Source organism: Moschus berezovskii, chromosome 9, assembly GCF_049115385.1.
Source record: "Moschus berezovskii isolate FMDL1 chromosome 9, NW_MosBer_1.0, whole genome shotgun sequence".
NCBI classification, from domain to species: Eukaryota; Metazoa; Chordata; class Mammalia; order Artiodactyla; family Moschidae; genus Moschus; species Moschus berezovskii.
The window spans coordinates 111,500,741-111,528,457 of NC_142468.1; the positions used below are offsets into that span (position 1 = coordinate 111,500,741).

The 27,717-nt window shown below is 46.6% G+C and overlaps 1 pseudogene; it reads left to right on the plus strand.

Annotated features, from left to right (window-relative positions):
• Positions 1 to 1,227: 1,227 nt before the first annotated feature.
• On the plus strand, positions 1,228 to 25,805 carry LOC129563422 (PI-PLC X domain-containing protein 1-like; annotated as a pseudogene).
• The last annotated feature ends 1,912 nt before the right edge of the window (positions 25,806 to 27,717 follow it).

Here is a 27,717-nt window from a genome sequence, read left to right on the forward strand (position 1 = left end):
ATGTAAAGCAGATTGTGAACCACCGCCAGATGCCCATCATGATCAGCTAACAAAATGAAGAGTTGTTTAGCTCCATGATGGTTTTGAAGGGCAGGGAGGGAGCCTGAGTACAAGTGGCTGGGGCAGCTGGACAGGCACCTGGGGTTGGGGGATCCTATGACGCGAGTGCGTGCTTTAGCATTTGGAAAGGTACAACAGAAGATGTTGATGGCTGCCTGGCAGGCAAGATGAGGACCCTAGAAGCTTGCACCTTAACCTTTTCACCCTCTAAGTCCTGGCAGGTGAAGGAACTAAGCCATCCGCATTCCCGCTGCAAGCTGGTATTTTCCTTTCAGGACAACCCAAGCTGCTGGAACAGAGAGATGGTTAAGAAGAACCACTTTGGCATCGCTGGTACGACCTGGTTCCCAGGGAGGTGTAGATGGGTGGGAGAGTGAGGTGGATGCTCCTGCTACCTGAATCTTCCCTGTCTCCCAGGTCCTCCTTCAGGATATAGGGCAAGTACTTCCTTTCCAGTCCACTGGTTCTGTGATCATGGATGGGGAACTCCCAGCCTCAGGCTGTGCACCAGCAGACTAGACCTCCTTAACTGGTTGTTGGAGGTTAAGTTAACAACTTCCCAGGACGGAATAAGATTGCTGAGGTGGGGTGTCTCTGGACCTCTCCAGAATGGGCAAATGATGCTGGGATTCTTGGCTGCCCATGGCAGGGCTTGGGGCCTGATCTGCCCCATTCTGACCTCCCTCATGCGGCCTGCACATCATTGGCGAGGGCTTGTGGGTCAATTCCCTGCAGTACTACCCCGAGGACGAAGGTCTTGGCATGAGAGGTAAGGGATAAGTCACAGTGATTGTGAAGGCATCAGGAGGTGTGACCTGAAGGCAGATCCGTGTAGAAGCCAGGACCCTCTCTTTTCCCCAGTGGGGAAGTTCAGGCTCATGCTGCTTGGATGCAGAGCCTGGATTTAAGTCATGCAGGTAGCAGGGGACAGGCTGAGACTGGAGGCTGGGGGACTTCATGTGTCCTAGTCTCATTCAGAATAGCTCTGCTTGCAGCATGCGAGACCCAGGTGATTCTCATGGAGGCAAGGTGAATTATGCACCTTTGTCTGCATCATCCTTCCCTGGGTCCTGCTGCTCATGTAGATCGTGGGTCTTGTTCGGAGTGAGCCCAAGTATTCAGCCTGCCAGGGCCCTGAGACATGCTGGCACCCTGGGGCCATCGGGGATGTCGCAGGCAGCAGATGGCCCACCAGGTGAGGAAGTTGCCTTCTTCATCGGGGAGGCAGTGGAGGAAGGAGTGGCCATGGAGTAGGGAGAGGTGTTGGGGCTTGACAACGGTTCCAGCTGCTGGTGGCAGACATTACTGAGGAGGTTGAAGTGGTGGCAAAAGAGGAGCAGGAGAAGCTGTCCTCTCATGAGCGGGAGAAGAAGCCAGAGGAGTAGTGCCAGGATCATCTAAGGACAGGAGCCTCGAGTGATCTCGAGTGACTCTCCAGATGGGTCTGAAGCAACGGCTCAGTGGGGCCGAGTGGGTGGACCCACCTGGGTTGATACATTGGTCAGGGTATGCAGGGACCTCCCAGAACCAGCTTGGACCCGACCGGCAGGCAGACCAGCTTCCTTCTCCCTGGGTCCATAGGGGAGAGTCTGTCGTCATTGCTCAGGGTCGTGGCTGCCTAGGAAGGACTCAGTTCCACGGTCCTTAGCATCCTGTGGGCTGTTACCCATTTTAACAGTGTGATCTCTTCTCCCTCAGGCAGGAGGCTTTGGGCTACATGCTTGGAAGAATCAACTGGAGAGGTTTCAGTTCAGTTCAGTCGCTCAGTCATGTCTGACTTTTCGTGACCCCACAGACTGCAGCACGTCATCCCTTTCTCCTCCGGCCCTCAAACTTTCCCAGCCTCAGAGTCTTTTCCAGTGAGTCACCTCTTCCCATGAGATGGCCAAAGTATTGGAGCTTCAGCTTAAGCATCAGTCTTTCCAATGAACACCCAGGACTGATCTCCTTTAGAATGGACTGGTTGGATCTCCTTGCAGTCCAAGGGACTCTCAAGAGTCTTCTCCAATACCACAGTTCAAAAGCGTTAATTCTAAGGTGCTTATCTTTCTTTATAGTCCAACTCTCATATCCATACCTGACCACTGGAAAAACCATAGCCTTGACTAGACTAACCGTTGTTGGTAAAGTAACATCTCTGTTTTTTAAGATGCTGACTAGCTCGGTCATAACGTTTCTTCCAATAGCAAGCATGGATGCACTCACCATCTGCGGTGATTTTGGAGCCCCCTCCCACAAAACAAAGTCTGTCACTGTTTCCACTCTTTCCCCATCTAATTGCCATGAAGTGATGGGAACTTTGTTTTCTGATCATCTTAGTTTTCTGAATGTTGAGTTTTAAGCCAACTTTTAAAGTCTCCTCATGCAATTTCATCAAGAGGCTCTTTAGTTCTTCTTCACTTTCTGCCATAAGGGTGGTGTCATCTGCTAATCTGAGGTTATTGATATTTCTCCCAGCAATCTTGATTCTAGAGTGTGATTCATGCAGCCTGGAATTTTGCATGACATATTCTTCATATAAGTTGAATAAGCAGGGTGATAATATACTGCTTTGATATACTCCTTTCCCAGTTTGGAACCAGTCTTTTGTTCCATGTCCAGTTCTAACTGTAACTTCTGGACCAGCATACAGGTTTCTCAGGAGGCAGGTAAGGTGGTCTGGTCTATGAATCTCTGAGATGTTTTCACAGTTTGTTGTGATCCACACAGTCAAAGGCTTTCATGTAGTAAACAAAGCAGATATTTTCTGGAACTCTCTTGCTTTATTGATGATCCACTGCATGTTGGCAATTTGATCTCTGGTTCCTCTGCCTTTTCAAAACCCAGCTTAAACATCTGGAAGTCCTCACTTCACATACTGTTGAAGCCTGGCTTGGAGAAGTTTGATCATTCCTTTGTTAGCATGTGTGATGAGTGCAATTGTGTGATAGTTTGAACATTCTTTGGCATTGTCCTCCTTTGAGATTGGAATGAAAACTGACGCTTTCCAATCCTTTGGCCATTTGCCAAAACAGGTGTGTGTGTGTGTGTGTGTGTGTGTGTGTGTGTCTTTGTGGTCACCTCCAAAAAAACATAAGCCTTGCCAAACCTCACTGCATTTACATCTCAAACACACACTTTCTGGTTACCTCCAAAGCATATGCAATCAATGCACAAACTTTGTAAGAGTTCTCCTTCCCCACCTCCGAGGGGCATGATCCTTCAGACTCAAATTGACCAGGCTCACTATCCAATCATTAGAACATGCAGGTTGGGGAGAAGAAAGAGGACCCCACACCCAGAGCAACACAACCAGTCAGGCAGTCACGCAGCCTGTAACACAGAAGGCCCTTACTTTTATCTGTTACATAAAATCTGTTCTATATGCACATCACTGTTGTATTTAATCAGTGGTGGGTTTCACCTGCTGTGCTCAGCCTTGTCTGTCCCCTGATTTCTGCAGAGCACTGACCCTATGCTGTCAGTGTGTGGGGTATTGCACCTTGTGGGTCAAGGACCAGAGCAGGGAGGTGGGGGTAATTGTGCTACAAGGGGTCACCCTGGACTGTCAGTCCCAACCTGGGGTTCATACTGCTTGAGGCACCTCCATGAGGCCTGTTGGGGTTTCCAGAAAATCCTGACCAGGAAAGAAAACAATCTGCACTGGTTGAGGGACCTGGGCTGTGGTGGGGCTCCTGCTGCGCTGTTAGTGGCCCCACCCAGGTCTTTTGCTACCACCCCATTCGGACCCAAGCCCCTTCCCGGATCCTGCCTCTCCTCCCCGTCCATCCTAATCTTGCTCCTTTCCTTGTCCTGCATCCCCTCCACTTATCGATGCTCTCCACTCTCCTTATCTCCTCCAGGCCCGGACCACTTCCTGGGTCCCATCCTCCCTCCCTGTCCTGATCTCCCTGTCCACACACCTTCCCTTGTCCTGTGCCCCTCCGTGTTCGTCTGCCAAGCACTCCACCCCCACATCACCCAGCCCCAACCCTCCTAGCTCACCCAGATTCCCAGCTCTAGCTCCACAGCCACTCCACTTTCGCCCCTCCCGGTCCAGATGCTCTCCACTGTCCTCAGGAGCCTCTGTGGCCCCGCAGGTCTGTGAACCGCAATCGCTCTGCTGACACACTAACCACCACCCAGAACCCCTCTGGGAACCCCTGGGTGGGCACCTTCAGTTCTTTCCAGGGATTGACAGGACACGTGGCTCCTGGCACTTGCCAGGGTAGGGTAGTATGGTTAGAACCACCCACTTTATTTCAGTTTATATATAAGTACACTTACTCATAGAGAAAATCTGTTCATGTAAGAGATGAAGTGATTACAGGTTGTGGGTGAATGGGGTGCTTCTCTCCCTTCTCTGGGATTTCCTAAGGACAGTGAGGCAGTGTAGCCTCCATTCATGGGCACTGCCCTGCTGCCCAGCTATTCAGACTGAGGCCATCTGAGGGCCCAGGGGCCCCTCAGACAGAGTGCTTCCTCTGGGGGAGGCCCCAGACACACCTACAGTGCCCCAGCTGGCTCTGGCTATCCTGTCCCCTGACTCTAGCCCTGGGATGTTGGGCCCAGGACAGCACTGGGTTATGCTGTGTGCACTCCCAGCACCCCGTCTGCCAGCAGGTCATTTTCACCATTACAAACTAGACCCAAAATTTCCATGGGTTACCGCTGCTGAGCCTGTGGTCTTACACTGCATACCAAGGGAGCTAGTGGCTGACCGGCAGCAAACCTGTGAGCCTGGATATGGCGCCACGGCTGACTGAGCCTCTCCCAAGCAGCAGGGCAGGTGTGTTCCTCATGGGTGCCAGGGTCACACTTTCCCTGGGGCATTCTAACCCCTTGTCACAGGGGCAGGTGTCACTCAGGCTTCAATAAAATTGCTGCTGGCCACTGCAAGACGATACGGTCATGAGGCAAGCTCACCAGTAGATGCACCAGGGGGATAAGAGGGGGGAAGGTATGAGCACAGATGTGGGAAAGGGGAACCACTGGGGGTCCTGGGGAGCACTTTTCCACACAACCACACAAGGACACACAGCTCAAGTGAAAAAAATAAAGTCTTCGACTGTTTCCTCATCTATTTGCCATGAAGTGATGGGACCAGATGCCATGATAGTACTTTTCTGAGCTTTGAGCTTTAAGCCAATTTTCACTCTCCTATTTCATTTTCATCAAGAGACTGTGTAGTTCTTCCTAACTTTCTGCCATAAGGGTGGTGTCATCTTCATATCTGCAATCTTGATTCCTGTTTGTGCTTCATCCAGGCCAGTGTTTCTCATGTTGTAATCTGCATATAAATTAAATAAGCTGGGTGATGATATACAGTCTTGACGTACTCCTTTTCCTATATGGAACCAGTCTGTTGTTCCATGACCAGGTCTAACTGTTGCTTCCTGACCTGCATTCAGATATCTCAGGAGGCAGGTCAGGTGGTCTGGTATTCCCATCTCTTTCAGAATTTTGAACAGTTTATTGTGATCCACATGGTCAAAGGTTTGGCATAGTCAATAAATCAGAAATAGATGCTTTTCTGAAATCCTTGCTTTTTGGATGATCCAGGTGATGTTGGCAATTTGATTTCTGGTTATTCTGCCTTTTCTAAAATCAACTTGAACATCTGGAAGTTCATGGTTCAAATATTGTTGAATGCTTGCCTGGATAATTTTAAGCATTACTTTGCTTGCATTTCCAATAGTCATTCATGTCATAGCTTGAGCATTCTTTGACATGGTCTTTCTTTGGCACTGGAATGAAAACAGACCTTTTCCAGTCCTGTGGCCCCTGAAGAGTTTTCCAAATTTGCTCACATATAGATTGCAGCAGTTTTACACCATTTTCTGTTAGGATTTGAAAGAGCTCAACTGGAATTCCATCACCCCCACTAGCTTTGTTCATAGTGATGCTTTCTAAGGCCCCCGTGGCTTCACATTCCAGGATGTCTGGCTCTAGGTGAGTGATCACACCATCGTGATTATCTGGGTCATGAAGATCTTTTCTGTACAGTTTTTGTGTGTATACTTGCCACCTTTTCTTAATATCTTCTGCTTCTGTTAGGTCCATAACATTTCTGTCCTTTATTGAGCCCATTTCATGAAATGTTCTCTTGGCATCTCTAATTTTCTTGAAGAGATCTCTAGGCTTTCCAATTCTATTGTTGTCTATTTCTTTGCACTCATCACTGAGGAAGCCTTTCTTAGATGTTTTTGCTATTCTTTGGAACTCTGCACTCAAATAGGTCTATCTTTCCTTTTCTCCTTGCTTTTCACTTCTCTTCTTTTCATGGCTATCTGTAAGGCCTCCTCAGAGAACCATTTTGCCTTTCTGCATTTCTTCTTCTTGGGGATGGTCTTGGTCATTGCCTCCTGTACAATGTCACAAACATCTGTCCATAGTTCATCAGGCAGTTTGTCTGTCAGATCTAGTTGATTAAATCTATTTATCACTTCCACTGTATAATTGTACGAGATTTGATTGGCGTCTGGTCCAACCACTTCATGGGAAATAGAAGGGGAAACAGTGGAAACAGTGTCAGACTTTATTTCATTGGGCTCCAAAATCACTGCGGATGCTGATTGCCGCCATGAAATTAAAAGAAGCTTACTCTTTGGAAGGAAAGTTATGATCAACCTAGATAGCATATTAAAAAGCAGAGACATTACTTTGCCAACCAAGGTAGGTCTAGTCAAGGCTATGGTTTTTCCAGTGGTCATGTATGGATGGGAGAGTATGACCGTGAAGAAAGCTGATCACCTAAGAATTGATGCTTTTGAACTGTGGTGCTGGAGAAGATTCTTGAGAGTCCCTTGGACTGCAAGGAGATCCAAACAGTCCATTCTAAAGGAGATCAATCCTGGGTGTTCATTGGAAGGACTGATGCTGAAGCTGAAATTCTAGTACTTTGGCCACCTCATGCAAAGAGTTGACTCACTGGAAAAGACTCTGAAGTTGGGAGGGATTGGGGGCAGTAGGAGAAGTGGAGGATAGAAAATGAGATGGCTGGATGGCATGACTGACTCGATGGACATGAGTTTGAGTGAACTCCGGGAGTTGGTGATGGACCGGGAGGCCTGGTGTGCTGTGATTCATGGGGTTGCAAAGAGTCGGACACGACTGAGTGACTGAACTGAACTGAACGATCTAGTGGTTTTCCGTACTTTCTTCAATCTAAGTCTGAATTTGGCAATAAGGAATTCATGATCTTAGCCACAGTAAGCTCCTAGTCTTGATTTGCTGACTGTATCGAGGTTGTCCATCTTTAGCTGCAAGAATATAATCGATTTCATTTTGGTGTTGATCATCTGGTGTAGTCAATGTGTAGCGTCTTCTCTTGAGTTGTTGGAAGAGGGTGTTTGCTATGAACAGTGTGTTCTTTTGGCAAAACTCTAGTAGCCGTTGCCCTGCTTCATTCTGTACTCCAAGGCCAAATTTGCCTGTTACTCCAAATGTTTCTTGACTTCCTACTTTTAGATTCCAGTCCCCTATAATGAAAAGGATATCTTTTTTGGGAGTCAATTCTAAAAGGTCTTGTAGGTCTTCATCAGTTCAGTTCAGTCACTCAGTAGTGTCCGACTCTTTGCGACCCCATGAATCACAGCACAACAGGCCTCCCTATCCATCACCAACTCCCGGAGTTCACCCAAACTCATGTCCATCGAGTCAGTGATGCCATCCAGCCATCTCATTCTCTGTCGTCCCCGTCTCCTGCCACCCCCAATCCTTCCTTGAATCAGAGTCTTTTCCAGTGAGTCAACTCGTCGCATGAGGTGGCCAAAGTATTGGAGTTTCAGCTTTAACATCAGTCCTTCCAATAAACAGCCAGGATTGATCTCCTTTAGAATGGATTGGTTGGATCTCCTTGCAGTCCAAGGGACTCTCAAGAGTCTTCTCCAGCACCACAGTTCAAAAGCATCAATTCTTCAGCGATCAGCTTTCTTCACAGTCCAACTCTCACATCCATACATGACCACGGGAAAAACCATAGCCTTGACTAGACGGACCTTTGTTGGCAAAGGAATGTTTCTGCTTTTTAATATGCTATCTAGGTTGGTCATAACTTTCCTTCCAAGGAGTAAGTGTCTTTTAATTTCCTGGTTGCAATCAGCATCTGCAGTGATTTTGGAGCCCCAAAAATAAAGTCTGACACGGTTTCCACTGTGTCCCCATTTATTTGCCATGAAATGATGGGACAAGATGCCATAATCTTCGTTTTCTGAATGTTGAGCTTTAAGCCAACATTTTCACTCTCTTCTTTCACTTTCATCAAGAGGCTTCTGAGTTCCTCTTCACTTTCTGCCATAAGGGTCGTGTCATCTGCATATCTAAGGTTATTGATATTTCTTCCAGCAATCTTGATTTCAACTTGTGCTTCTTCCAGTCCAGCGTTCCTCATGATGTACTCTGCATGTAAGTTAAATAAGCAGGGTGACAATATACAACCTTGATATACACCTTTTCCTATTTGGAGCCAGTCTGTTGTTCCATGTCCAATTCTAACTGTTCCTTCATGACCTGCATACAGGTTTCTCAAGAGGCAGGTCAGGTGGTCTGTGATTTCCATCTCTTTCAGAATGTTCCACAGTTTATTGTGATCCACAGAGTCAAAGACTTTGGCATAATCAATGAAGCAGAAATATATGCTTTTCTGGAACTCTCTTGCTTTCTCCATGATCCAGCGGATGTTGGCAATTTGATCTCTGGTTCCTCTGCCTTTTCTAAAACCTTCTTGAACATCTGGAATTTCACGGTTCACATATTGCTGAAGCCTTGCTTGGAGAATTTTGAACATGAATTTACTAGCGTGTGAGATGAGTGCAATTGTGCGGTAGTTTGAGCCTTCTTTGGCATTGCCTTCTTTTGGGATTGGAATGAAGAGTGGCCTTTTCCAGTCCTGTGGCCACTGCTGAGTTTTCCAAATTTGCTGGCATATTGAGTACAGCACTTTCACAGCATCATCTTTCAAGATTTGAAATAGCCCAATTGGAATTCCATCACCTCCACTAGCTTTTTTCATAGTGATGCTCTCTAAGGCCCACTTGACTTCACATTCCAAGATGTCTGGCTCCAGGTGAGTGATCACGCCATCGTGATTATCTTCGTCATGAAGATCTTTTTTGTACAGTTCTTATGTGTATTCTTGCCACCTCTCCTTAATATCTTCTGCTTCTGTTAGGTCCATACCATTTCTGTCCTTTATCGAGCCCATCTTTGCATGAAATGTTCCCTTGATATCTCTATTTTTTCTTGAAAAGAACTCCTGTTTTTCCTATTCTGTTGTTTTCCTCAATTTCTTTGCACTGATCGCTGACGAAGGCTTTCTGATCTCTCCTTGGTATTCGTTGGAACTCTGCATTCAGGTGCTTATATCTTTCCTTTTCTCCTTTGCTTTTCGCTTCTCTTCTTTTCCCAGCTATTTGTAAGCCCTCGTCAGACACCCATTTTGGTTTTTTGCATTTCTTTTACATGGGGATGGTCTTGGTCCCTGTCTCCTGTACAATGTCACGCACCTCTGTCCAGAGTTCATTAGGCACTCTATGAGATCTAGACCCTTAAATCTATTTCTTACTTCCACTGTAAAATCATAAGGGATTTGATTTAAGTCATATCTGAATGGTCTAGTGGTTTTCCCTACACTCTTCAATTTCAGTCTGAATTTGGCAATAAGGAGTTCATGATCTGAGCCATAGTCAGCTCCTGGTCTTTTTTTTTTTTTGCTAACTGTATAGAGCTTCTCCATCTTTGGCTGCAAAAAATATAATCAGTCTGATTTCTGTGTTGACCATCTTTTGATGTCCATGTGTAGAGTCTTCTCTTGTGTTGTTGGAAGAGGGTGTTTGCTATGACCAGTGTATTCTCTTGGTAAAACTCTATTAGCCTTTGCCCTGCTTCATTCTGTGCTCCAAGGACAAATTTGCCTGTTACTCCAGGTGTTTCTTGAATTCCTAGTTTTGCATTCCAGTCCCTTATAATTTAAAGGTCATCTTTTTTGGGTCTTAGTTCTAAAAGGTCTTCTAGTTCTTCATAGAACCATTCAACTTTAGCTTCTTTAGCTTTACTGTTTGGGGCATAGACTTGAATTACTGTAGTATTGAGTGGTTTGCCTTGGAAACGAACAGAAATCATTCTGTCGTTTTTAGGATTGCATCCAAGTACTACATTTCGGAATCTCTTGTTGACCATGATGGCTACTCCATTTCTTCTAAGCGATTCCTGCCCACAGTAGGAGATATAATTGTTATCTGAGTTAAATTTACCCATGCCAGTCCATTTTAGTTCACTCCTAGAATGTCGACGTTCACTCTTGTCATCTCCTGTTTGATTACTTCCAATTTGCCTTGATTCATGGACCTAACATTCCAGGTTCCTATGCAATATTGCTCTTTACAGCATCGGACCTTTCTTCTATCACCAGTCACATCCACAACTGGGTATTTGTTTCGCTTTGGCTCCATCCCTTCATTCTTTCTGGAGTTATTTCTCCACTGATCTCCAGTAGTATACTGGGCACCTATCGACCTGGGGAATTCCTCATTCAGTATCCTATCATTTTACCTTTTGATACTGTTCATGCGGTTCTCAAGGCAAGTGTACTGAAGTGGTTTGCCATTCCCTTCTCCAGTGGGCCACATTTTCTTCATAGAACCATTCAAGTTCAGCTTCTTCAGTATTACTGGTGGGGGCATAGACTTTGATTTCCATGATATTGAACGATTTGCCTTGGAAACGAACAGAGATCATTCCGTCGTTTTTGAAATTGCATCCAAGTACTGCATTTAAACTCTTTCATTGACTATGATGGCTACTCAATTCTTCAAAGGGAATCTTGCACACAGTAGTAGATATAATGGTCATCTGAGTTAAATTCATCCATTCCAGTCCATTTTAGTTTGCTGATTGATAAAATGGCAACATTCACTCTTGCCATCTCCTGTTTGACCACTTCCAATTTGCTTTGATTCATGGAAGTAACATTCCAGGTGCCTACGCAATATTGCTATTTATAGTATTCGACCATGCTTCCATCACCAGTCACGTCCACAACTGGGTGTTGTTTTTGCTTTGTCTCTTTCCCTTCATTCTTTCTGGAGTTATTTCTCCACTGATTTCCAGTAGCATATTGTGGACCTACTGATGTGGGGAGTTCATCTTTCATACTGTTCATACTGATGTGGGGAGTTTTCCTTTCATACTGTTCATGGGGTTCTCAAGACAAGAATACACAAGTGGCTTGCCATTCCCTTCTCAGTGGCCCACGTTTTGTCATTATTCTCTACCATGACCCGTCTGTCTTGGGCAGCCCTACAAGGCTTGGCTAATAGTTTCATTGAGTCAGACAAGCTGTGGTCCATGTGGTTAGACCACTCCTTACCTTGAACATGGGGTATCTCCTCACAACCGCCACTCCTGACCTCGGGTATGGGGCATCTCCTCATGGCCCCCAGTCCTGATCTTTGATGTGGGTATCTCCTCTCAGCTACTCGCCACTCCAAAGCCTTACAGCCACTGCTTACTGCTGATGCTGTGTGGTGGAAATAAAACTGAAAATTCTGGGATAAATGCGCTGATTATAGAACACATTTAATCTAGCCTTCTACAAAACACCAGTGACAACAATACTTCACATTTGTTTCACACTTCAGTTTATATCAGGATTTTGTTTGTAGTCTTTTCAGTGCTGCTTTCTAATAAACAGTTTTACTGGTTTTTCAAAAAATCTTCTGGGCTTCTTCTTCAGCAACTCTAGTTTGACCTCTGTCCCTGAGACCGACATAGGTCCCACAGCTCCTTGGAGCCAGATTAAGCCCAGCCGCTCGGTCCCACTCTCTAGAGTTGTATCAAGTCCTTAAAAGCACTCCATCCCTCCCACACACTTGCAAGCAGACAGCTCTGTCTAGAGACCAGCAAGTACCACAGTCTAGACCCCAGTGCTCCTGGCAAATGTGGGGCAGGACAGAGAGCAGGCAGAGGGGTTCTGGGCTGTGTCCACAGCCAGGCATGGGAGCCATGGTTCCAGCCCAGACCTTGCATAAACCCAAAGCTTTCTGACCCTCATGCCTTCCTGGCAGGCCTTTCTATCCCTGTGTCCTCAGAGGTCTCTGCCCATATGCTCCTTCCCCAAACCTGACTTTTTTTTTGGCCTGGGAAATCCCATGGATGGAGGAGCCTGGTGGGCCACAGTCCATAGGTTCACAAAGAATCTGGCATGACTTAGCTAGTAAAAAACAACAACAAGTAGATGAGAAAGTGCAGGTAGGTTAAAAAAATTTTCTTCACAAAGCAATGAAAAATCCTGTCGCTGTCTATAGAAGGTAATTGAGGACCTGCCGTCACCCTAAGAACCTTTCAAATGCACACACAATTGGAAACTGAACTGTGTTCCTACATCCTACCATACACATTCCCGCTATAATCTGACAGCAAAGCCTTGTGAAATCACAATAATTATCATGATAATCAGTCTCTGCTATTCATCACTATACTCTTCATTTTGAACACATATTTATTTAATATTTAATCAGTGCCAGCAAGCATTCTCTAAGGGCTTTCCTGGGTGCTCAGACAGTAAAGAATCTGCCTGCAATGCAAGGGACATGGTTTTGATCCTTTTGTGGGGAAGAGCCCCTGGGGAAGGAAATGTCTGATGGCTAACGACTCTAGGACTTTCGATCACAAGAGAACCCCTGGACCCATAGAACATTAATAGGTGAGTTCCCTCCCAAAAGCCTCCATCTCAACACTAAGACTAAGCCACACCCAAAAGCCAGCAGGCTGTAGTGCCAAACACCCCTCACCTATCCTTCAGCCAATAGGGACACAGCCTTGCACATAGGAAGACAGGCTGCTCAAAGCCATACTGAACTCATGCACCCCAAACTGCACTACTAGACCCAGCCACTGCCCTTCAGAAAGACAAGATCTAGCTCCACCTACCAGAAGACAAACACAAATCCCCCCAACCAGGAAACCTTCACTAAGCATTGATCCAACCCCATTCAGGAGAGGTAGACTCTATAGTTAAGAGGAACTACAGCCTTTCAACCAAGAAAGGGATCACAAACACAGTAAATTAAACAAAATGAAATGACAGAGAAACATCCAGCAGATGAAGGAGCATGGTTAAAACCCAAAGGACTGAACAAAAAAAAAATAAACAAATGAGACCTAGGTAAGTTAAAAGCTTTTACACGACAAAGGAAACTATAAGCAAGGTGAAAACACAGCCCTCAGTATGGGAGAAAAAACAGCAAATGAAACAACTGACAAAGAACTGATCGCCAAAATATACAAGCAGCTCATGCAGCCCAATACCAGAAAAATAATCAACCCAATTAACAAGTGGACAGAAGACATAAATAGACACTTATCCAAAGAAGACATACAGATGGCTAAAAACCACATGAAAAGATGTGCAACATTGCTCAATATTAGAGAAATTCAAATCGAAACTACAGTGATGTACCATCCTACAAGGGTCAGAATGGTCATCATCAAAAAGTCCACAAACAGTAAATGCCAGAGAGGGTGTGAAGAAAGGGGTATCCTCTTGCATTCTTGGTGGGGACAGAGGCCGATACAGCCACTATGGAGAACAGTATGGAGATTCCATTAAAAACTAGGAATAAAATAGCATATGACACAGCAATCCTATTACTGTGCATATACCCAGAGGAAAACATACCTGAAAAAGACATATGTATCTAATTGCTCACTGCTGTACTCTTTACAATAGCTAGGACATGGAAGCAACCTAGATGTCCATCAACAGATGAGTGGATAGAGAAGCTGTGGTACACATATACAGTGGAATACTACTCAGCCATAAAAAGGAACACATTTGAGTCACTGCTAATGAGATAGATGAACCTACAGCCTATTACACAAAGTGAAGTAAATCATAAAGAGAAAGACAAATACTATATATTAACGCATATATAGGGAATCGAGGAAGATGGCATTGATGATCCTACTTGCAGGGCAGCACTGGAGATGCAGACATAGACAACATACTTGTGGACACAGTGCCGGAAGGAGAGGGTGGGATGAATTGAGAGATTAGCATGGAAACATATACATTAACATATATAAAGCAGATAGCCCGTGGAAATTTGCTGCATGACACAGGGACCCAATCTGTGACACCGAGAGGGGTGGGATGGGGAGGTTTTTAAGAAGGAGGGGACATGTGTATACCTATGACTGATTTTGGTGATGTACAGCAGAAACCATCAAAATATCATAAAGTAATTATCCTGCTAGTAAAAATGAAATAAAACTCTGTAAAGAAAGAAAAAGAGACGGGTATAGAGTACCTTCCACTTACTGATTTCTGGATCTGTTCCAAGCTACACTGCATCAACCACTAGGAGGATAAGAAATCTCAGGAGAATATCTGATAATGGCTTTGCAAATACACATTAAAGTGAATGAGCGAACCAATACACACAGTGAAATGGCTTAAACAGTGACACTAAATGCAGTACCAGCACTGAATTCCACAAGCTTTCCCAAGAGGCATGCCTGTCAACCCACAAAGCCTCCCTGAAAGAGGAACAAGGGATGGGGACATGAGTTACGGAGCTTCTTGGGCCTAATGCAAATCACTGAAAAATAGTTTTGATGCTCTCAGTTTAAGAAAATGAGAGTCAGAGGGAACTGCTGCTAATTCACAGTCACTTCACACGAACAGAAAGCTGGTCTCTCATTTACAGAGGGCAAGGTGTCAAGCAGAGAAATCAAACCCACCTCCAGGTATATGCCTCCTCCCTGCCTGATGTCAACCAGCTCTCTCACCCACCAGCCAACCACAGCTAAACTCTGTCGCTTAGGAAAACATAGATTGGTTCCACCCCAACTCCATCCATGCCAGTTCAGTACACAGAACATGCAACGTCGATCCATAGGTCAGCACGGAGACCACCACAATTGCATCCACACCAGTCAGTGCACAGACCACCCCACATGGATGCATGCCATGTCAGCACACAGATCACCACACATCCATCTAAGCAAGGTCATCACACAGACCACCCCATCTCCGTCCATACCAGGTCAGCACACACACTGTTCATGATGCCTGCCCTGCTCGCCTCCTACAGAGCCCATGTTCTGAATTTGTTTTCCATTACTAACATTCCTTTTTCCCCATTCCCTCACAACCTATCTGAATTGCCCCATCCATCTTCCTCTCTCCTCTGCATCTTAGCAACTGCTCTCAGGAAGTTCTCCAGCTTGTCCATCACTGAGTACAACCCCCTTTCACATCTTCACATCTTTTCTCATCCTCCACAATCACACCATCGTGAGTATCTGGGTCATGAAGATCTTTCTTGTATAATTCTTCTGAGTATACTTGCCACCTCTTTTTAATATTTTCTGCTTCTGTTAGGCCCATACCATTTCTGTCCTTTATTGTGACCATCTTTGCCTGAAATGTTCCCTTGGTATCACTAATTTTCTGAAGAGATCTCTGGTGTTTCCCATTCTATAGTTTTTCTCTACTATTTTGCATTGATCACTGAGGAATGCTTTCTTATCTTTCCGTGCTATTCTTTGGAACTCTTATTTAAAATAGTTATGTATTCCCTTTTCTTCTTTGCCTTTAGCTTCTCTTCTTTTCTAAGATATTTCTAAGACCTCCTCAGACAGATATTTAGCTTTTCTGCATTTTTTTTTCCTTGGGGATATTATTGATCCCTGCCTCCTGGACAATGACATGAACCTCTGTCCATAGTTCTTCAGGCACTCTGTCTATAAGATCTAATCCATTCAATCTATTTGTCACTTTCACTGGATAATCATAAGGGATTTGATGTAGGTCATAGCTGAATGTTCGAGTGGTTTTCCATACTTTCTTTAATTGAAGTCTGAATTTTGCAACACGGACTTCATGATCTGAGCCACAGTCAGCTACAGGTCTTGTTTTCCTGACTTTATATGGCTTCTCCATCTTTGACTGCAAAGAATATAATCAATGTGATTTTGGTATTGATCATCTTGTGATGTCCATGTGTAGAGTCTTCTCTTGTGTTGTTGGAAGACGGTGTTTGCTATGACCACTGTGTTCTCTTGGCAAAACTCTGTTAGCCTTTGTCCTGCTTCATTCTGTAATCCAAGGCCAAATTTTCTTGTTACTCCAGGTATTTCTTGACTTCCTTCTTTGCATCCCAGTCCCTTATAAAGAAAAGGACATCTTTATTTGGGTATTGGTTCTAGAAGGTCTTGTAGGTCTTCATAGAACCCATCAACTTCAACAGCATTAAAGATTGATTGTGGTTTTTATTCTGTCTGCCCTCTGAGTGACAAGGATCAAAGGCTTATGAAATCTTCCTGATTGGAGAGTGTTTGTGGGGGAAACTGGGTCTTGTTCTGATGGTCGGGGCCATACTCAGTAAATTTTTAATCCAAAGCCACTAAATGGCGGAGTAGAAGGATGTGTGCTCATCTTCTCCTGTGAGAACTCTAAAATACAACTGCTGAACTACTATCAAAAGGAGAATGTTGGATCCCACCCCAAAAAGATACCCCACATCCAAGGGCAAAGGAGAAGCTCCAACAAAATGGTAGGAGGGATGAAATCATGTTTAGAAGCAAACCCAATACCCTCCAGAGACACTGAGCTTAGAAAGCTCAAACAAAACCTTGTGCACACCAGGCGGCCCCACAGAGAATGACCAGTCCTGCCTTTGAGTGTCTGAGTGTCTCCTGTAGAGGCACAGGTCAGTAGTGCCTGTCACAGTGGCAGGGGCTCTGGGTGCAGCAATCCTAGGTGTGGCATAAGCCCCCTTGGAGGAGTTTTCCATTAACCCCACCATAGAGACTCGGAGCAGATGACCCATAAACTGCAGAGCACTTATACCAAAGAAACTATCACACTATTAAGAAAGTTCTAGGACCCACAACAAATTTCCTACCCTGGGGATCTTTCAAAGGGACTGAGAACCCCCAGGGAATTGACTTTGGAGGCCAGTGGGAGTTGATTATAGAATTTTCACAGGACTAGGGAAACAGACTCTTGGAGGGCACAAGCAAAATCTTGTGTGCACCAGGACCCAGGAGAAAGGAGCAGTGACCCACAAGAGACTGACCCAGACTTGCCCGTGAGTGCCCAGGGGACTCTGGCGGAGCCGTGGGTCGGTGGTGGCCTGTTGCAGGGTCGGGGATACTGGGTGTGGCAGTGCGTGCATGAAACCTTTTGAAGGAGGTCGCCATTGTCTTCATTACCTCCAGCATAGTTTGGTCACAGGTAAAACAACAGGGAGGGCCACAGCCCGGCCCATCAATATAAAGTCGTATTGATGGGCATTTAATAGTCGTAAGGTCCAAGGGTTTCTAAGTAAAAAAGAACTTCTCTCCTTTAGTCTCCAAGGGGTGGTCACCAAAAAAGACTTCATAACTTGTTAGACCATCACAAAGCCAATTTTAGCAGTCACCTTTACCTCAGACTTAAAAAAAAAATCACATGAAAAGATGTCAAATTTTTAGATATTAAAAAGAAGAGCGTTCAGTATCACCTCACACCAATCAGAATGGTGATTGTCAAGCACTCTACAAAGGTTACAAAAGCCAGATGCCATGAAGAAAAGGGAACATTCCACTTCTGTTGCTGTAAATGAAAATAAAAGGAAGCCACTATGGAGGAGAGTGTGGACATGCATTAATAAGAAAAATGAGAATGAAATTAGAATATCCCTCAATTGATACACAAATATAAACATAAAAGAAGGTAAAGATCTAAATGTAGGACCAATACTATGCAATTTTTAGGACAATATGGGAGGGGGGTACATGCTGTAACATCAATTCCGCAAAGTGTGCCCAGAATAATGAAAAAGGAGCAAAAACAAGAAAACAGGACTGGATTAACCTTAAAGGAGTTTGCACAGCAAAGGAACCCTAAGTGAAAGAGAAAGACGGGAAAAAATATTTGCAAATAAAGACGTTCATAAGGAATTAAGATAGACGATGTACTATCACTCAGCCATAACAAGCAGGAAAGAATGCCATGGGCGGCCTCAGGGAATAAAGTAGAGATGATCATAGCAAGTGAAGTGAGGGAGACAGGGAGGGATATTAGCATAAGATATCATTTGTAGCTGGGATCTAAAAATAGATACAAATGAACTTCTTTACCAAAGAGAAACAGTCTCACAGACTCAGAAAAGAATCAGTGGTCCCCAGAAAGAAAAAACAAAACAAAACTGTGGGACATGGTGTAATGAATTGATTCAATCTAAAATAGGGACGCTAATATTATATATATATAAACGAATGCACCAGAAACCATTGTGTAAACAAGAATCCCAGTCAACACTCTATAACATCCTATATCGGAAAAGAACCTGGAAGAGAAGATATACACATCTACATACAAGTGAATCGAGTTGCTGTTGATCCAAAAGAAAAACAAAAAATGCCCACAACCTTGTCATTCAGTGACATACGCCAATTCAAATCAGGGAATAAAAATATTAAAAAAATCAGAAAGGCTGATCCTACTGCCCTCAGGACATGGTGACCCGGATCCTATCACATCCCTGGATCTGGCTTTATTCCCAAGACTGGAGGGCCTCAGTGCAGACGGTGCTGGGAGCACATGGCAGGAAATGTGACCCCAAGCCAGGGCACCACTCATCTGCTTCTGTCTTTGTAAATTTGCCTGTCTGGACATCTCTTATAAATGGACATGTAAAATGTGTCCTTCTGTGTCTGCTTCTCTCCCTGACCATCGTGTGTTCAAGGTCCATCCACGATGTAGCCTATGTCAGAACTTCACTCCTTTTCATGGTGAGTCATACACCACTGTGTTCATGGACTACATGCTGCTGACCCACCCATCCATCCATCCCCCTACACACCCACCCATCCACTCATCTAACTGTCCATCCACCCACTCAACTATCCATCCATTCATCCATCCACCTAACCACCCATCCATCCATCCACCCATCAATCCATAAATCCACCCATCCATCCACCGGCCAATCCATCATCCACCCATCCACTGATCGATCCATTCACCCATCATCCGTTCATCCATCCATCCATCTATCCACTTTTCTATCCACCATCCATCCATTCTTCTGTAACATCATCAAATAAAATTATATTATGAACTTGTAAATCCTGCTTCTCATCCCTTGACCCTGAGAATAAATAAGAAAAATAAAAGGAGAGAGAGAGAAATAAAGCTAGTCCAAATCTATGTTCAGAGACCGAAGGGAAGGATTTCTGGATTTTCCCCAGGTGACTGCTAAAGTGTGAACCTCTCTACACTCTCTCTGAAACAGATCACACAGATTTAAAAGGAAAAAGAATAAATGAAACCACACATAAATGACCATAAATAAATGACCACAACACTGGTGTCATAAAGAGCCTGAAAATACTATGAATAACATCAGAGCACTTGTATCTAGAGAGGGTCTGTTTGTGCTCAGTCGTGTCTGACTCTTTGCAACCCCATGGACTTGAACCAGCCAGGCTCCTCAGCCCATGGGATTCTCCAGGCAAGAATAATGTAGTGGGTTTTCACTCCCTTCCCAGGGGATCTTCCCAACCCAGGGATCACCCTTGCAGCTTTTATGCCTCCTGCTTTGGCAAGCTGGCTCTGTGCCACAAGCACCACCTGGGAAACAGCAAAGCATCAAATCAAAACCCATCTTAAGCCTTTCTTGTCCAAAAACGGGATTCCTTAAATAAATTGACTTTCACTTTCTCACATCTGCAGAGACTCCATTTCGAGACAAGATTCAGTTCCCAGTACTCAATGGATATGACTTTCGGGACTCCCCCATGCCCCGAGGCGCTACAACTGTGCATCCTTAGTGTGGCTTGAGAGGACAGGCTCAGGGGGTGACGTGTCCCCCTCTTGGTTTGCCTTCAGGGAGCCATGGCATGATGACACACTGCCTGAACAAGAAGTCACCCATCTCTCACAAGGAGTCGAGGCTGCTGCAGCTTCTGGGCACAGTGCTGCCATGTGTCACCTTGCCTGTGGTGCTCAAGTGGTCCACCACCCAGGTGAGGGCCTGCAGGCACGCCTGGGTTGTAGGCCCAGCTCCAGCATCTAGTGTCATCCTCAAGAGGTGGTGTCCTTATCCCTGTTGAGGAAACAGGATTGAGAACAAACCTGCTGTAAAGCAGAATTTGTAGTTTAGTCGCTCAGTCATGTCTGACTCAATGCGACCTCAAAGACTGTAGTCCACCAGTCTTCACCATCCATGGGATTCCGTGGGCAAGAATACTGGAGTGGGTTGCCATGCCCTCCTCCAGGAGATCTTCCCCACCAAGAGAACCTCCCAGAAAGGTAGGAAAGGACACAGCTTCACTGTGGAACCAGACTGAAGCCAGAACAGGGACCCATGGACTAAGAGCATCACCGTCTGAAGTCACAGAGGCTGGGGGAGCTGGCAGGAGAAGGGGGAGGCTGGACCCTGCCCTTTGTGCAGCTGAGCTGACACCAGAGCTCCTTCCTGGTCCCAGATAAGCAATAGTTGAGTTCCCATGTCCTCTGAGGTGGATTTGCGTTTGCACCCCGGCACACCCTCCAGGGAGACTTTCTTGGTGGCTGAGACGGTCAAGAATCAGCCTTCAATGCAGAGGACCCAGGTTTGATCCCTGGAGCGGGAAGATCCCATGGAGGAGAAAATGGCACCCCACTGTAGCATTCTAACCTGGGAAATCTCATGGACAGAGGAGCCTGGCAGGCTACAGTCCATGAAGTCATAGAGTCAGGAGAAGACTGAAGGGACTGAGAACACACGCAGGCACACTAGTGCTCTAGTGTTTCTCTCAGCACTCTAGTGCTTCTCCAGGGTGGGTCGGGGGTTTGATGGGGTGGAGAGAAGCCGGGGTGGGAGGCAGGCATTGTGAAGAATGGAGAGGAGTCAATGGCAGGGGCCCTGTCTGTGGGGAGGGAGCACCCAACTGACAGTCGACCTGTCACTGGCACACAGGTTAGACAGGGGGTGGATGTAGGATGGGGTAGAAAACCCACCTGGGCTCAGGTGCTTGCAGTAGCAGGGACCCACCTGGAGGGGACAGATGGCCCCCGCCTTCCTGTACCCACACTTGAGGGGCACTCATATTCCTGGTTTTTCTACTCCCAGCCTGGTCCTCCCAAGAGGACAAGAGGCTGTCAAACACAGCTCTTTCCTTGTGTAATTGCTTCCTCTTGGGAGGTTCCCAGTTGCTGGAATCCTCTGCAGGGGAGCTGGTTGGCAGAGAGCCAGGGCTGGAATGTGCACAAAGTACATTTCTGCTTGCATCAGGTGCCTGCAACCTGGCCTTAAGAGCTCACACCCAGAAGAGGGAGCAAACAGGAGGGTGTCCACAAGAGCCCGGGAGTCCGGCAGGACTGGGGTCCCTCTGCTCTGAGGGTCCCTTGGTGCTGAGTCCCTATCTTCTGCGTCCCTCCAGGGCAGGGTCCCTCCATCCTGGCGGGCCTGCCTGCCATGATCTCAAGTGGTACGGCTGCCAAAGAGACCTGGGTGTGTGCAGGGTGGGGGGAATGGGTGGTGGTCTTTCAGGGGCTGTTGAAGATCAGCAGCTTCAGCAGCACTTCATTTAATCCTTGTAGAGGTGGATGGCAAGTACCTGTTTGTAGCTGACAATATTCATATGAATCTTTGCTTTTTCTTTTAATTTGGATTGGGGGGAGGCTGTGACTTCCTTTCCCATTTTTTTTATCCTTATATATATTTTTTTCTTTTTCAATTATGACTCTGTTTAGAGAACACAGTACCATTTTCTGCTACTAATTTATGTTAATATTAGGTTTTGCCTTTTCTTTTATTTTGGATAGGGAGAATCTATTATTTTCTTTCCCATTTTTTTATCCCTATGCTTTTTTTTTTTCTTTTTCCATTATGACTCCTTGGAGAGGACACAGTATATTTTCTGCTACAAATTTATGTTAGGGCTTTCCTGGTGGCTTAGTTGGTAAAGAATCTGCTTGCAATGTGGATGATGTGGGTTCAATTTCTGGGTTGGAAAGATCTGGAGAAGGGAATGGCAACCCACTCCAATAATCTTTCCTGGATAATTCCTTGATCAGAGGAGTCTGGTGGGCTACAGTCCATCGGATTGAAAAGAGTTGGAAACAACTGACAAACTTTCACTTTTCAATTTATATTGAAGTTATTTTTTGCTTTTTCCTGTCTTATTTGTGTGGTGGGCAGACGTTTCTTCTTTTCGTCCTCTCCCCTTGATTCCTTGCCTTTCCTAGTGCCATTTGCAGGGGTGGGCACAGACCTCTGTGGGTCTTGGGTGTCCTCATGTCCAACGGTCCAGCTTGGGTGTTGAGGAGCCTGGGCTGTTGAACCCACAAGGAGCTTCCACCCAAGGACTGCCTAAGAGGAGGATGAGGCTGGAATCTGCAGGAACAGCACCCCCCCACCCCACGACCACAATCTGGACACGGGCTCTGTGCTCCACGTGACCAGGGACCCTGGAGACCCTGTTACCAGAAGCAGGGCCTCAACTCTGACAGCACCAACAATGTGGCCCTCAGTTGGGTGTCAACAGTGCATAACCAGCCTCTGAGTGGGGGGCCACCCTCTGTGCCCAGCACAGGTGACTGACCTCTGTTTGCAGGTGCTGAGCATCATGAAGCAGCTGGAAGCCCACGTGAGGACCTGCGGATGGCACACATGGAGGACGGCACCAAGAGGAACCTGCACTCTGGCCACATGGCTTACCTGATGGCCCTCATGGAGGTGGGGGTGGGCGCAGGGGATACGGATGGGGTGGTCTGTCAGCCAGGGACACCCATGTCTTATCCAGACAGAAGGGGGAGGGCCTCTGAGGGGATGGGCACACGTCCACTCAGATGGACATATGGTCACTCTATGCAGGAGAGGCTTACCTCCAAGGGGAAAACACAGGTCCACTCCCGTTAGAAGATGCTGACCTCTAAGGGGATGGACACACATCCACTCAGATGGACACACGTCCACTCAGATGGACACACAGTCACTCCAGGCAGGAGAGGCTCAACTTTAAGGGGACAACAGAGGTCCACTCCTGTAAGAAGACACTGACTTCTAAGAGGACGGACACACATCCACTCCAGGCAGGAGAGGGTTGACCTCTGATATCAGTCACTCAGAATTCCCGAGCAATGTGCGCTTCTGAACTCACACCCTGGCCTCTAGGCTGTCTCCCAGAATTTGGCTATACCAGGTCCCTGACACCAGGTCTTTTCCTGTGTCCAGTTTTGGGGTTTCCAGTCCATTCTCTAAGCCACTGGGTAAGTCACTTAATGTTTCACTCTGGCCTTGGCCCCCATGCCCCCAACATAGAACCTAATAACCCCTGAGGTCTGGAGGTTCCATCCTAGGCCTCAGTGTGCATTTACCCTTGGCCTCACACTCTCCCTGGAGTACAGACTTCACATATTATAAGCAGTACTCTCTGCTGCTTTGCGCGCGCGCACACACACACACACACACACACACACATCCATGTACACACAGACCCTGAATGCATGCACACCTGCGTGTGCACCTGTACCTACAGGAGCATGTACATACACACACAAACACACACCAGAGCAATGCCATGCTTCCCACTGCCACTCAGGAGAGGCTGGGTCCCTTGGGAGCAGGCACCATGCTTTATGTCTTTGTGTGTCCGGACCCACCACCAATCTGTAGAATGGCTGTGCTGGGGGAAGTCCCCACCCATGACCCTCTGTCTCTCACTGAAAGGCCCTTCTCCTCCACCCCTGCCCAGAATGTCTTCACGGAGACCTCGGAGTGATTGGAGAACAACCCCCAGCATGTGGTTATCCTGGCATGCAGGAACCTCAAGGGCATGATGGAGGACTTGCACGAGTACCTGCTGGGCTACATCAAGAACATTTTGGGGCTATGTTGTGTCCCCGTGGGGTGAGCAGGGGCCACAGGCTCCCCATGCTCTTGGCAGAGAGGGTGGTAGAGCACTAGGCCTCACTGTAATCAGACTATCCACTCACTGCGTGAGGCTGATTCAGGCACCAGGTCACGCCGCTCATAGAACCTCAGTAATCTACCCACCATTGTCTCCACTCAAACACCCCAATAACAAGCCTATCACTGATCACAGGCACCCCCAATAGTCCACCCTGCCCAGTCTATATTCAGACACCCCCAAAATCCATCAATCACTCCTCAAGATGCCCCAGTAATCCACCCGCCTTTTCCTATCAGAAACCCTAATAATCCACCCAACTCTTTTTCCACTCAGGCACCCCAATAGTTGACCCATCAGTGCTCAAAACACCCAAGTAATCTACCCATCACTGTCTCCACTCAGACACTCCAAAAATCTACCAATCACTGCTCAAGACACCCCAATAACCCATCCATCACCATCTCTACTCAGATACCCCAGTTATCTACACACAAGTGTACTCAGACATGGCAATAACATACCCATGACTGTCTCTTCTCACAGAGAACCCAATAACCAGCCCATCACTGCTCATAGACACTCTAATAATCCACACAGCACTGTAGCATCTCGGACACCCCCAATAACTGACATATCGTGTCCCAAGTCACCCCAATAACGCCTGTGCACATATCTCACAGGCACCCGGATGATTCTCCCCGCAGAAGGTGCCGACTCTGCACCAGTTGTGGTCCCAGGGCCAGCAGGTCATCCTGTCGTACAAGGACGAGGCATCCATGAGTCAGCATGCAGAACTGTGGCCCCATATCCCCTACTGGTTGGGGAACCAGGTGAAGCCCCAAGACCTCGTCGACTACCTGGAGCACATGAAGAGCTGCAGCCACACAGGTGAGTGCCGCCTTCACACCATAACACCTGGACACATGCATGTTCTAGCACATGGGGCTGGCTTTGGGTTAAAGTGGAGAAAAGGAACAGGACATATTAGGAAACGTTATTCTGTTCACCACATGGGGAGCAGGGCGTGGACATCTTTGGCACTGTCCAGCCTGTCTTCCCTCTGTAACGGGATTAATTCATGAGTCAACACCCCTGTGAGCCCCTGCTGTCTGAACTTTGGTCTCTGTCCGACATCTGAATCTCTGACCGCTGCAGAGGCCAGAGTCTGGATGGGTGATGGCACAGCTTGGTGACTGCATGGGCAGCTGACCCCATGCGTTAGGGGTCGCATGGGTGGGTGACTGAATGGGTGGGTGACCCCATGGGTTACTGGTCACATGGGGGGGAGATCACGTGGGTGGGTGACCGTGTGGGTAGGTGACTGGTTTGAGTTGCTGACTGCAGGGTGGGTTACCATGTGAGTTGCTGAACCAGTGAGTGGGTGACTGCGTGGTTGGGTGACGGTGTGAATGGGTAATCATGTGGACAGGTGACCTCCATGGATGGGTGACCACGTGGGTAGGGGGCCACGTGGAGGGATCACTGCATGGGGTAGTCACCCCATGTGTGGGTGACCATGTGAGTCGGTGACCACATGGCTTGATTGGCCACATGACTCAGTGGGTTAGTAACTGCACATGTGGGCAACTGACACCACAGCCGGCACCATGAACAGCAGCCCCTCTCTTGTCCCAGGCAGGCTGTTTCTGGCCAGCATCAACCTCACAGGAAACCTGGAGTTTGTCCACATCCACCTGGCTTGGTCCCTGGAGAAGCTTACCCAGTGGGGGCTCCCCTATCTTTGCGCATGGGTGCAGGGCCAGTGCCCTGCGTTGGCCGCCAGCTGTACCAACACCATCGCAGGCGACTTCATCTGGGCCAACAGGTTTGTTAGTGACATCATCGGGCTGAACTGGAAGCTGCTTCTGAGCTGACTGAGCGCACCTGTGTGGTTCTGGGCATTGAGCAGGCTGCTCCGCCTTCACATCCTGTGACGTCACTGGGCTGAACCGGAAGCTGCTTCAGGGCTAAGGGACTGCACATGGGTGAAGCTGGGTATTGCAGAAGCTCTGTCTCAGTCATGTCCTGTGACGTCACTGGCCTGAACCAGAAGCCACCTAGGTGCTGATGGATGGCGTGCTGAGGAGCTGAGCATTGCGGAGGCTATTCTCAGCCCTGTCCTGTGGGGCTTGTCATCCACCCGCCCGTCCACTGAATGTGGGTGACTGACGAGGTGGGGCCAGGTGGCAGTGTCCATGGTCTCCTTAGTCCTCCATGTGTCTCTTGGCAAATGCAAGGTGTGAGGTGATGATTAAAGGTGAGTGCATGATTTTTACAATCACATCCTCAGGGAGACACACCTGGTTCTCAGGTCTGGCTTCCCCATGGAAGAGGCTGGGGTGCCCCCTCGCCCTGGGCGCTGAGAGTAGCAGACGGTGACCCCCAGCTGGGGAGGGGAAGAGGCACTATGACGTAGTGTCCATAGGAGGGGACTGAGCACATAGAGATACCACTGAGAAATCACTTTTATTAGATAAGGGGCTTCCCTGGTGGCTCACTTAAGGGCTTCTTAGCTTTCCTTGCCATTCTTTGGAACTCTGCATTCAGGTGGCTATATCTTTCTGTGTCTCCTTTACCTTTCTCTTTTCTTCTCATCTATTTGTAAGGTCTCCTCAGACAACCGCTTTGCCTTTTGCATTTCTTTTTTTTGTGGATGGTTTTGATCACCACCTCCTGTACAATGTTGTGTACCTCCATCCATAAGTCTTCTGGTACTCTGTGTGCCAGATCTAACCCTTGAATCTCTTTGTCACTTCCAACGTATGCTCACAAGGGTTTTGAATAAAGCAAAGAAACAGAGGAAAACAATAGAATGGGGGAAGACTAGAGATCTCTTCAAGAAAATGAGACATGCTAAGGGAACATTTCATGCAAAGATAGGCACAATAAAGGACAGAAACGTTACAGGTCTAACTAAAGCAGAAGAGGTTAAAAGCAGAAAGAATACATAGAAGAACTGTTAAAAAAATTTTAATAACCTTGATAACCACTATGGTGTGATCACTCACCTAAAACCAGACATCCTGAAGTGCAGAGTCAAGTGGGCCTTAGGAAGCAGCAGGCTGAACAAAGTGGAGGTGATTAAATTCCACCTGAGCTCTTTCAAATCCTAAAATATGGTACTGTTAAAGTGCTGCACCCAATACACCAGCCAGTTTGGAAAACTTGGCAGTGGCCACAGGACTGGAAAAGGTCAGTTTTCATTTCAAGTCCAAAGAAAGGCAAAGCCAGACAATGTTCAAACTACCACACAATTGTACTCATTTCACATGCTAACAAGGTAATGCTCAAAATCCTTCAAGCTAGGCTTCAACAGTATGTGACCCAAGAATGTCACAGTCCACACATTCAAACAGTTGATTCTAAATGCACGGTGATGCCACAAAGATGGTCAAGGCAAAGACACACAATGTGAATTTATTTATGTCTAAATCACTGAAACAAAATATTCACTGCAAGGTACAAACTTTTTAGAATGAAAAGTATTGTATTTGAACATGAAATATCCTGCTGAAATTGTAAGATATGTTTCAAAGTGAAATTCTTTCTTAATTGTTAATTATTTTGAGACTATGGAAAGAAGAAAATAAAATTACGTTCATTGGGAGGTAGGGAACAAGATGGCTGAGGAATAGGACGGTGAGACCACTTTCTCCCCCATAAATTCATCAAAAGAACATTTGAATGCTGAGTAAATTCCACAAAACAACTTCTGAATACCGACAGAAGACATCAGGCACCCAGAAAAGCAGCCCATTGTCTTTGAAAGGAGGTAGGAAAAAACAT